Source organism: Schistocerca cancellata, chromosome 4, assembly GCF_023864275.1.
Source record: "Schistocerca cancellata isolate TAMUIC-IGC-003103 chromosome 4, iqSchCanc2.1, whole genome shotgun sequence".
Classification (NCBI taxonomy): Eukaryota; Metazoa; Arthropoda; class Insecta; order Orthoptera; family Acrididae; genus Schistocerca; species Schistocerca cancellata.
Genome location: NC_064629.1, coordinates 826,982,307 through 826,994,627, shown reverse-complemented (window position 1 = coordinate 826,994,627; position 12,321 = coordinate 826,982,307). Strand labels below are relative to the sequence as shown.

Below are 12,321 nucleotides of genomic sequence, written 5' to 3'. Positions count from 1 at the left end.
TTCATTTGATGTTCCTTCGGCCTTTCTCGCCAACTATTTATCCACAGACCACGATGCGCGATATAGAGTGTCTACTCCTGATTTACGTCGGCAGTCGTTGACGTAACTTTGCTAGTCCCTGTCGTCAATCGCCCCACCCCAGCGCCCCACACGCATCCCGCCTATTTTCATCGCGTGCCGAAAACAAGAGAGAATTACTGCGTGGAGGAGAGGATAAATAACGTGATGGAACGGCGATTGGAAAATGATCCAAGATTACGCACACAGCAGTTGGTGATTACGGTGCGCAGTATGTTCTACTTTTTTTTGCATATATCTTATTATTAGGTACATTAAACTTACATGTTTTTTTGCCTTGCCGCTAATGAACGACCGACCGGTTGGCCACCCTTGTTCTAGAAAATTGGCATTGGAATACATCCGTTGAAACTAAAAAGACGCAGTTTGTACGGAGTGGGAACACTTGGAAACAGCAGAATGGACTCGTCCCTTTCCCTACAAATTGGGAGAAAATAAATAATCCATCCGTAAAAAATACGGTTTGGATACGACACAGTAATCCTAAAATTATCGCAAGAGCTACTCCGAGAGAATACAAGTGTTGGTCACCGTTGGCGTTATTAAGAGTAGTTTAACTATGAATATTGCGAAAAGTGACGTATCTGACATTACAGGTGGAGAAAAGTTTAAGAACAGGGGTAGTGTCCCCTTGTTCGACGCACATCGCGATGGGGTTTCGCCGAGAGCAGACCATGCACCTGGAGGCAGGCAAACCTCAGCAACACAGTAAGCTTTATTGGTAGTTCATCTAATGTTGCGAAGTACAGTCGCGTACGAAGTGATTTCTTTATTGGTGATCAGAAGTTTTACTGTGGTTAGATCAGATGAACGAAGCTTATGTCGTGCTACTGTATCATTCCTCACGCCAGTACAGGTAAGTATGCTTATGTCCACTACCTTGTTGTGTATATACTCAGTGTCGTGGACGGTAATCGCAGGTGGTCTTCTGGTCATGACTGACTAGGTACAGTTAATAGTAGAGGAGAATCTTGTACGGAACGGTGTCAAGCAGTATTTTAAATATCCCGCATGGCATCATATTTTGTACAAGCATCCTGGAACGGATGTGGTACTGCTCGCCTTATTTATCCCTCACTGGGCTCAGTAGTTGGTCAGGAGTACGTTGGAGAGTCGATTACTTTGAATTAGTGGCTTCAAAAAAAAAAAAAAAATGGTTCAAATGGCTCTGACAAGGGAACCTCCCCATCGCACCCCCCTCAGATTTAGTTATAATTTGGCACAGTGGATAGGCCTTGAAAAACTGTACACAGATCAGTCGAGAAAACAGGAAGAAGTTGTGTGGAACTATGAAAAATAAGCAAAATATACAAACTGAGTAGTCCATGGGCAGCATATGGAACATCAATGCTTATCTGGGAACAGGAGCGCCGTGGTCCCGTGGTTAGCGTAAGCAGCTGCGGAGTGAAAGGCCCTTGGTTCAAGTCTCCCCTTGAGCGAAAAGTTTACTTTCTTTATTTTCGCAAAGTTATGATCTGTCCGTTCGTTCACTGACGTCTCTGTTCACTGTAATAAGTTTAGTGTCTGTGTTTTGCGACCGCACCGCAAAACCGTGCGATCAGTAGACGAAAGGACGTGCCTCTCCAATGGGAACCGAAAACATTTTATCCAGGAAAACACGTCTGATATATTCTATACAACACTGGCGACGGCATGGGCGCACATGACAGGAATATATTGTCGACCTACCTAACTTTCACACTTGGCGAATGGGTAAAAAGATTCTTCTACCTTGCCCGATTTAGGTTTTCTTGTGGATGTGATAATCACTCCCAAAAAAGCTATGAAAACATAAGAGTGTGTCACATAAACTGCAACAAATGAATGCAACAGTTTCACAGTCGCACAGTTTTCTCTGTGCTCTGTCAAACCATATGTTTTTAACGTTTTCAAATTTTTCCCTGTGTGGACCGTCAAATCCTGCGTATGTCCAAGCAAATCTGAACACGTCCTGGAATTTTGGAGAGCGAAATTGATTATATGTGAGTGCCTGAACTCTGATAATTGTCTGAAAATAAAAATTAAAACTTTTTGCTGGAGGGAAGACTTGAACCAAGGACCTCTCGTTCCGCAGCTACTTACGCTAACCACGGGACCAAAGCGCTCCTTAGCTCATGTTATCTTTGATGTTGCTTATCCTGCGCATGGACTACTCAGTTTGTATATTTTGCTTATTTTTTCATAGTTCCACACAACTTCTTCCTGTTTTCTCGATTGATCTGTATTCAGTTTTTCAAGGCCTATCTGTGCCAACTTATAACTGAATCTGAGGGGGGTGCGATGGGAAGGTTCCCTTGTGAGCACTATGGGACTCAACTGCTGTGGTCATAAGTCCCCTAGAACTTAGAACTACTTAAACCTAACTAACCTAAAGACATCACACACATCCATGCCCGAGGCAGGATTCGAACCTGCGACCGTAGCGGTCGTGCGGTTACAGACTGTAGCGCCTTCAACGGCTCAGCCACTCCAGCCGGCAATTAGTGGCTTCCGTGAAGGCTCCTTGAATTGTGGTTTGAAGCAAATCTATCTGTGATTAGTATGTGATACTCATGTAGACCAACTTAATTGAAGAACACACGGCCTCAACTACATAATCTGTGTGCATATTCCATGTTTTCGCGTCGCAATGACTGCTCCATTAAATTTCAGGTGAGCGGCCGCGTAAATTCCGCTGCTTCTTCTTCTTCTTCTTCTTCTAATATTTCGGTTGTATATCGTTCAGCCATCTTCAGCATGAGCCAGAAACCTGATGCTCCAGCACTCGATTCGTATTTTTAAACACGCAGACCGCGCCACCGCGTATGCGGCCACTGATACACAGGCGCCACAGACGTTGATCGGCGGCAGAGAAGTACAACGTGCATTAATTAGATCTGTGGCTGCGCAGTCAATCTAGGCTGGGATGTCAGTGTATCACTCTGAGCTGCACTGTCGCGACGTCTTTGTAAGTTTATTACAGAAAGCGCTATATTCCATGACTTATCCTAGCTGAAGCCGCAATATCTATTAATTAAATGCGTCGCCAAGCGAATATCAGTTACCTCTTTTACCACATAGTCCCAGAAATGATGATGTAGCTGCTAAAATTTCGACTTTTCGTACAACATAGTGACCATCAACCATCTGGTGAGCAAGATGTATGAAACAGGCGAAATACCCTCAGACTTCAAGAAGAATATAATAATTCCAATCCCAAAGAAAGCAGGTGTTGACAGATGTGAAAATTACCGAACAATCAGTTTAATAAGCCACAGCTGCAAAATACTAACACGAATTCTTTACAGACGAATGGAAAAACTAGTAGAAGCCGACCTCGGGGAAGATCAGTTTGGATTCCGTAGAAATGTTGGAACACGTGAGGCAATACTAACCTTACGACTTATCTTAGAAGAAAGATTAAGGAAAGGCAAACCTACGTTTCTAGCATTTGTAGACTTAGAGAAAGCTTTTGACAATGTTGACTGGAATACTCTCTTTCAAATTCTAAAGGTGGCAGGGGTAAAATACAGGGAGCGAAAGGCTATTTACAATTTGTACAGAAACCAGATGGCAGTTATAAGAGTCGAGGGACATGAAAGGGAAGCAGTGGTTGGGAAGCGAGTGAGACAGGGTTGTAGCCTCTCCCCGATGTTATTCAATCTGTATATTGAGCAAGCAGTAAAGGAAACAAAAGAAAAATTCGGGGTAGGTATTAAAATCCATGGAGAAGAAATAAAAACTTTGAGGTTCGCCGATGACATTGTAATTCTTTCAGAGACAGCAAAGGACTTGGAAGAGCAGTTGAACGGAATGGATGGTGTCTTGAAGGGAGGATATAAGATGAACATCAACAAAAACAAAACGAGAATAATGGAATGTAGTCGAATTAAGTCGGGTGATGTTGAGGGTATTAGATTAGGAAATGAGACACTTAAAGTAGTAAACGAGTTTTGCTATTTGGGGAGCAAAATAACTCATGATGGTCGAAGTAGAGAGGATATAAAATGTAGACTGGCAATGGCAAGGAAAGCGTTTCTGAAGAAGAGAAATTTGTTAACGTCGAGTATAGATTTAAGTGTCAGGAAGTCATTTCTGAAAATATTTGTATGGAGTGCAGCCATGTATGGAAGTGAAACATGGACGATAAATAGTTTGGACAAGAAGAGAATAGAAGCTTTCGAAATGTGGTGCTACAGAAGAATGCTGAAGATTAGATGGGTAGATCACATAACTAATGAGGAAGTATTGAATAGGATTGGGGAGAAGAGAAGTTTGTGGCACAACTTGACCAGAAGAAGGGATCGGTTGGTAGGACATGTTCTGAGGCATCAAGGGATCACCAATTTAGTATTGGAGGGCAGCGTGGAGGGTAAAAATTGTAGGGGGAGACCAAGAGATGAATACACTAAGCAGATTCAGAAGGATGTAGGTTGCAGTAGGTACTGGGAGATGAAGAAGCTTGCACAGGATAGAGTAGCATGGAGAGCTGCACCAAACCAGTCTCAGGACTGAAGACAACAACAACAACAACAACAACAACAGTGACCATTATCAATGTAGTGTTCAGCCACAGCCGATTTATTTGGCTGTAAGAGACGTGTGTAACTGCCGTGTTCCGTACATCTTTCACGGATTGCACGTATCGTATGTTCGATGTATTAGAGGCCACATTCGCAAGGGATCTTGTAAACTCCAGCCTTCCACAGTATCAAATCATCTTTAACGAAACCCAAGAGTGCTGCTGTCTTCGGTGGAGGACGAAAAATCGCTTTTATTTTGTCCTTGCTGAGGATATATCCTAGTTTTGACGATACGCTTCATACATATGGCAGGAAAGCTACGGATTTTAATCTTTCTATATCTTCTTCTGCATTGCGTATGGCCAACTTTGGTTTCATTCGTTCCGTCTTACATCTCTGCTGTGGAGAATACCCGTTGACTTAAAAAACTCTCTTTCAGTGTAGCAGAATATATAGAAACAGTATGTTGAAAACCGACGCATAGATTTATATTTACGTGCAAGTAACTGCCGCCATTCTTCACAAGCGATACGTGTTCTCAGAACTTTAGTTCACAGAGCACACATCATTGCTGATGAGAGCAGTTTGTAGGCGATCCCCTACGCTTAAACAGAGTTTATTCTCCACAGTAGAGACGTAACGCGCTACGAATGAAACCAAAGGTGGCTATAAGTAATGCAGAAGACACAGAAAGATTTAAATCCATGGCTTTCCTGCCATATTTGTGAAGCCTATCGACAAAAATGTGACAGATCTTCAGCATGCACAAAGTGAAAGTCATTTTCCATTCACCGAAGACAACAGCACTCCTGGGTTCCGTTAAATATGATTTGATGCTCCGGAAGTCTGCGGGTCACAACACCCCCCGCGAATGTGGCCTCTCATTCATCGGACAGACGTTTCGTACAAGTCATGAAAGATGTACGGAATACCGCAGCTACACCCGGCTCATACAACCACACACATTGGCTGCGGCAGAACACTGTATTGATACAGGTCACTACATTGTACGAAAACGTCGAAATTTTAGCGTCTACATCATATTTCTGGGACTCGGTGCTGAAAGAGAGGGCAATTGAAATTCACTTGGTGACAAATTTAGATAACAGATATAACCACTTCAGCTTGGATAATTCATGGAATGCGGTACATTCATTAACAAACTTACAAAGACGTCGCGACAGTGCAGCTCAGAGATACATCAACATCCCATCGTGGATCCACTGCGCAGCCACAGATATAATTCTCAGCCTCCGATCAACGTCTCTGGCCCCTGTGTATCCGTGGGCGCATGCGCTCTGGCGCAGTCCGCGATTTAAAAGGTCGGAGGGAGTGCTAGAGCGTCAGTCTTTCGGCTTACTCTAAATGATGGCTGAAAGGTATACAGACGAAATACTTGCAGAAGAGGAGGAATATATGCGGCTGTACACCCGAAATTTAATGGAGCAGTAAAATCTGTGTTTACCCGGTGCGTTGGGTAATTACTTTCTAGCGACCCAACCTCTTTCCAGGCCTATAATTGCATTAAAGTTTGTGAAGGTGACACCAACATGAGCGAAACGTCAGAAAGTGCGCAGTGAAGCTAAGGCAGGCTGAGTTTTGCAGGCTGCACCACTGCGCCGGCCGGAGTGGCCGAGCGGTTCTAGGCGCTTCAGTCTGGAACCGCGCGACCGCTACGGTCGCAGGTTCGAATCCTGCTTCGGGAATGGATGTGAGTGATGTCCTTAGGTTAGTTAGGTTTAAGTAGTTCTAAGTGTCTGATGACCACAGCAGTTAAGTCCCATAGTGCTCAGAGCCATTTTGAATCATTTTTGCACCACTGCTGCTGGGGGCCGACTTGTAGAAACACACAGGTGGGTTGGCTTTAGCGCACGGCTGGTGCACGTCTGGAACTGTCAGCCGCCACTGTGGAGTTTTTCATAGAGACGGTGTGTGTGTGTGTGTGTGTGTGTGTGTGTGTGTGTTTTGTGCTTTTCACTTAACGTTTAGAAATCGATGCATAATATTAATTAAAACGTGAATTAGCTAAAAGTGTAATGTCGCCAACGATGAGTTTCAAACATAACTCTCCATCGTTGAACAAGGAACAGTATGAAACACATCATGAAATACTCTGATGACCATTAAAATTTCAACACCTGGAAGGACGATAAATAACGAAATTTTACTTATCATGTGTATATAGTACAACAGGAAAAACACACATTCAGAAGAAAAAAGGAAGAAAGAAAGAAACGACACACACCACGAATGAATAATCCGAATGTGATGGAAATCGGCAGATGTGATTTACATTTACAGTCAAACAAATGGTTACAATTCCAGAAAACTTGGATGAATCACTAAAGAGAAAGAGCTTTACAAATTGAGCAAGTCAACAATGCGTTGGTCCACCTCTGGCCCTCACGCAAGCAGCTATTCGGCTTGGTATTGAATGACACAGTTGTTGGATGTCCTCCTGAGGGACAGCGTGCCAAATTCTGTCCAACTGGCACTTTAGATCTTCAGAATCAAGGACTGCTCGCCAAGGTAGGGTTTGGCAAGCAGAAAGGCAGCAGAAGTCATGCCGTGCGCGGGCAGTCATTATCATGCTGAAATGTAGGCCCAGGATGCAGTCGACAAACAACACAGTAATACGGATTGAAACCTCCCGCGGCAACAGCATACTAACCGCTTAAGTAATATTTTTCAACAGTGCTTCATTTTTATTAAACCCACTTACAATCATAAAATTTGCTAAATCTATGCAGAAGAAATTGCTGAAAGCAAGTTTTGCGAAGGGTGGGGGTGGGCAGCTCTGCCAGACCACAGGATCACCACGGCTCCGATCATTTCGTATCCTCATGTTTCCTTTTCTCATCGATAAGCTGGAGTAAGCCTTGAGTTGTGCAAGGATTTCTACACTCTGAGTTTGTTGTACCTATGGCAGCTTCTTTGGTTTCAAATATTCGCTTTTTTACTACATTCCAGTCTCGTCTACTGAACTCCGCATATTGCTTTCACTTATCCCAGAAGTTAGTGCCTGGAAAATACTCATTTCGTATCATTATTTTCCAATCCATATCTACCCACTCAGTATACTTTGGCGTTCAGTATTTGGTTCCTTAATCCCTATGCAGTCATTATCTATTCCAAAGTAATTTTTTATGGCCAGTCAGTATCTATTACAGAACTCTAGCAGCAATTTTCCTCTCCCAGTTGTCTCCCCCAGGCCATATTCAACTTAGTAACATTTTTGTCTCCCACTATTTTAATGTTCCTCTCTGCGGAAACAATAGGAGTTGCATTGTGTTACACTTCATCAGCTCTTCATATCAGCTATTTCGTTATTACACGTTTATGGCGAAAACCCCTTAAATCTGTACAATAATGAAATTTACCAGCATATGTGACCTGAAATTATCCTAACTCTGGCAGAATTTTTTTGAAATATTTTTTCCTTTTCTTCTGAATCTTAGTGCCAATATCTGCACTCATTAGGTACCGTAATACATAGGCTAATTCATATAGCTGTGGTACAATAGAACAGAAGAAGGAAAATTTTAGCTGTTGTGAGGAGCGGTGACACGGGGGGAAAGGAGGGGGGAAGGAAGGAAATGACAGCCATAACTTATATTAACAACTGCTGAACCGATCTTCAAATATGAGCTTCTCAAGCGATCATTTTTCACATTCCAGAATTTTACCCTCTGCCAGGAACTTAAATGTGATTTGCAGAGTATCCATGTAGATATAGAATTGTATCTCCACTGAACATGCCACCTACCATTCCACTGACCATGCATAAAACACCTGAATGAAAAAATTTCACCCTTTTGCAACTTCACCTTTTGCAATCTGTTTAATAAATTCAACTATGCTCATGAAATCATTCTTTTGGAGAACTTTATGGTTTATTGCTTTTACGATGAAATGAGTAAGCAGTTCTCATGCAACTGACAGGAGGCACAGAGTCATCTTAGACAGCTCACGCAGTTTTCATGATGAACTATCTTCTGAGTGGGGGCAAACTACTTATGGTGTTACACAGGCTTCAATATTGGGAATATTCCTGTTCCTGAGATGTATAACCTTCCATCTTAACTGATAAAGCAGGAAAGTTCAATTAGGCAATGATGCAAGCATTAATAGGGTCTCAGTAAATGTTCTTTCATTTATCATAGAAAAGTACTTTTCATTCAGTTCTGTACAGGCCAGTATATGCCTCATCACTAACAACATGGCCTAGAGAGATGGGAGGGTAGTGGGAGTGGGAGGCATGTATAGAACTAAAAATTCCTAGAAGTGCACTTTGATCAGAACATGAATTGGACAGCAGATATTACATATAACATTAAGTACTTCAGTTCTGCAATGTTTGCTCTGCATGTGATAGCTAGTTTTGATGATGAAAGCATCAGAAAGTTGGCTTACTTTGAACACTTCCATTGATTCGTGTCATATGGAGTAATTTTCTGGAGCAGTTCCACACATACAAAGCGTTAATTACAAGAAACGCAAGTTTAATATTTGGTACCTTCCTTGCAGATTAAAGCTGTATGGCAGACCTAGACTCAAACCCAAAATTTTAGCTTTCATGGTCAATGCTCTTGCTGACTGATCTATCCAGGGCTGGATGACTCCATCGGTTCGAGCACTGCTCCCAAGAAGCAAGGTTCTACGTCTGAGTCCCAGTCCGGCAGACAGCTTTAATCTGCCAGGAAATTTTCAAGACAGTGCATATTATGCTGCAGAGTGAAAGATACATTCTTAATATATGGGGTGAGCCACAACTAAGTTGACAATAGTAATTCCAGGACTGTTCTGCCTAGCATAGGGGCAGTCAGTTTTTAATCTGACTAGTGTATAGTACCTGTAAGTCAGTAGACACTAGCAGTTTGAGATGGTGATATTTGTTGTTATTTGGGAACCAATGAATAGAAAGTTCGCTACAGAACAATGTGTATTTGTTTTGCAAACACGGTGGAAACATGAGCACAATTACGTAATATTTGTGATATGTTTCTGGAACATTTTCCAAACATCCAATCTTCATCTCAACAAGGTATCTGAAAATTAAATTTAGCATTCGAAGACACTGGGTCAGTAGCGGAGCTCCCTCTTCCAGGTAGGCCAAAGTCAGTTAGAACATAAAGAGAATCTTAATATTGTCATGCAATGTTTTGTGCAATCACCAACTAAACCTCAAAGAAAAGCATCTGAGGAGAAGGGAATTTCAAGAGTAAGCCTACAAAGCATTAGAAAAAACTGAAATTCAGACCATATAGGGCTTCTTTACTTCAAGGCCTAAATAAAGATGATCTAGATAGGCTTATGGAATTCTGCAAGTTTGACACAATCCAACAAAAAGCTGACCCCAGCTTTTACAAAAAGCTTCTTTTGAATGACAAAACAACTTTTAAGTTTAATGACAAAGTCAACAGACACAACTCTGGGTACTATGATTCTAGGAATTCCCAAGGGGGCCATGGAGACAGAGTTAAACATTCCTGGTGTGAGCATTTGGGCAAGGGGTCTCAGCTGTGGGCTAATCAGGCCTTAATTTTTTAAAAGTACAATCAATTCTGTAAATTACATATATGTGGTTAAAGAAGTGTTGTTAGAATTCAAAAACAGTCCACTTTTTGTACATCTGCAGCCATTTAAGGAAAAGTTAATATAGCAACAAGTTGGAGCACCCTCAAATTATAGAGTTATCAGATAGAATTTCTAAATGGAAATGTCTGATGAACAGGTTGGCAGATGGAGTACTAAGATATTGCAGTGTCTGCATTATCTAGAATGCAATGCTCCTTAGGACACGCATGCATGTTCAAAGAAACAAGCACCACAGTGATTACAGATGTACAAAATACATGAAATGTATTCGCAGTCGCAAATAATGACAACCATCAGCTGTATAATAAAATTATTGCAATGAAAATTTGTGCCGGACCAGGACTCGAACCTGAATTTTCACTTATTGCGAGCAGTTGCTATCAGAGCATGACTCACGGCCAGACTCAAAGTCGCAATAAGCTGGAAATCCGGGTTCAAGTTCCGGTCCAGAAATAATTTCCACTGTTGTCATTCCATTATACTGCTGATGATTGTCAATATTTGCAACTGCGAATACATTTCAGATGGGGTACTGTTGAATGGCCTCCCCGATTCCCAGTTATCATACCCATGGATTTTTTAGTGTGGGGTGTACAAAAAAATGATGTTTATTATATCGAGATTCGAACCACTGAGCATTTGAAGGAATGAATGCTATCAGAATCTGAAAACCTACAGTCGTGCAAGACTTGTAAATCAGTGTTGAAAAGATGCAATGTTTGCTTAGAACTCCGTGGAAACCACTTTGAACATGTTTTTTTAAGTATAATGAACTCTACACGTATTTCTGCATTGATAATAAATTGGTATATTTGTTTGTTTAGTATTTTGCACCAAATAAATTTTTTGCAATTGACTTATGGCCCACCCTGAACAGTCCCGATCTTTGACCCTCAGGTGACCAATTGTCTAAAAACATTACTGGGCATACTAACTGCTGCTTCACAATACATTCATTTGCTTATTAAGACTGAAGCGAAGAACTGTTAATAATTTGAAAATAATAGTAGCATTTATGAATATCACACTATAAACAAAAATGGCCTCCATTGTTCAAAACCTAACCTTACTCTTGCACAAAATGAAATGAAATGAGTGTATGGCATTGCTGGCCGGGAGGCCCATCCGGGAGAGTTCGGCCGCCAAGTGCAAGTCTTATTACAGTCAATGCCACATTGGGCGACTTGTATGCTGGTAATAAGGATGAAATGGTGGCGATGACACACAACACCCAGTCCACGAGTGGAGAAAATCTCTAATCCTGCCAGGAATCAAACCCGGGCCCACTTGCATGGGAGGCAAGCACATTACCACCCAGTTAAGCAGGTGGACACTCTTGCACAGAAAGAAGCAAACTATAAAACTATATAAATATTGATAGACTGCTGCCAGGCTCAGAAGTGGTTTTAAAAATACACTGAAATCATTTCTGCATGACAACTCATCCTGTCCATTTATGAATTTCTGACTGAAATCATTTCTGCTTGACAACTCATCCTATCCATATATGAATTTCTGAACAGACAATATCTAAGAATGTGAGGGTTATATTTCTTAAATTGTAATGTATATTAACACTGAAGTACAAATCTAATAATGTAAATCCAACAACTACCCCATTTTCACCTAGAAAATGATGAGTCCAGTAGTCTATTGGAAAATAGTGTGCCTTGAAACAGAAAGGTTGTGCAATCGAATACTGGTCAGACTGTGGAAAATTTCAGTCTGCCTTTAACCTTGTCTTCACAACTCAATGATGTGAAGATTCACCATGAATAATGTGTGGTTAGGGTTTCACATTAAACTGTAGGTCCCCCTCCATGGTAGGGAAGGATTACTGAGGCAGGTCAGGAACGTGCAGGTTGCCAAAGTGGCATTCAATTGAAAGACTTGCACCAGGCAGTTGAGCCACATGGTATTATTATTACAGGGAAAATCCATAATGTTTGTAAACCTACTGATGCATTCCACGTAACTGCAATTTACCACAAATATATCAATCCACAGAAAATGCAAATAACTGAACCAAACTAAAAGGCTCTTTTTCAAACTAACTACTTGTGCCATTCACACTGTTCCATGCCCAAATGATGTGTTAAACTCTTGATTCACTCGCATGCAATTTACGTTAATTTTTCTGCTC

General features: G+C 41.5%; 1 protein-coding gene across 1 annotated transcript in view; it reads right to left on the bottom strand.

The window, feature by feature from the left end:
- LOC126184875 (microphthalmia-associated transcription factor) overlaps window positions 1–12,321 on the bottom strand; it is a 402,286-nt gene that overhangs the window by 374,921 nt on the left and 15,044 nt on the right. The window lies entirely within an intron of this gene.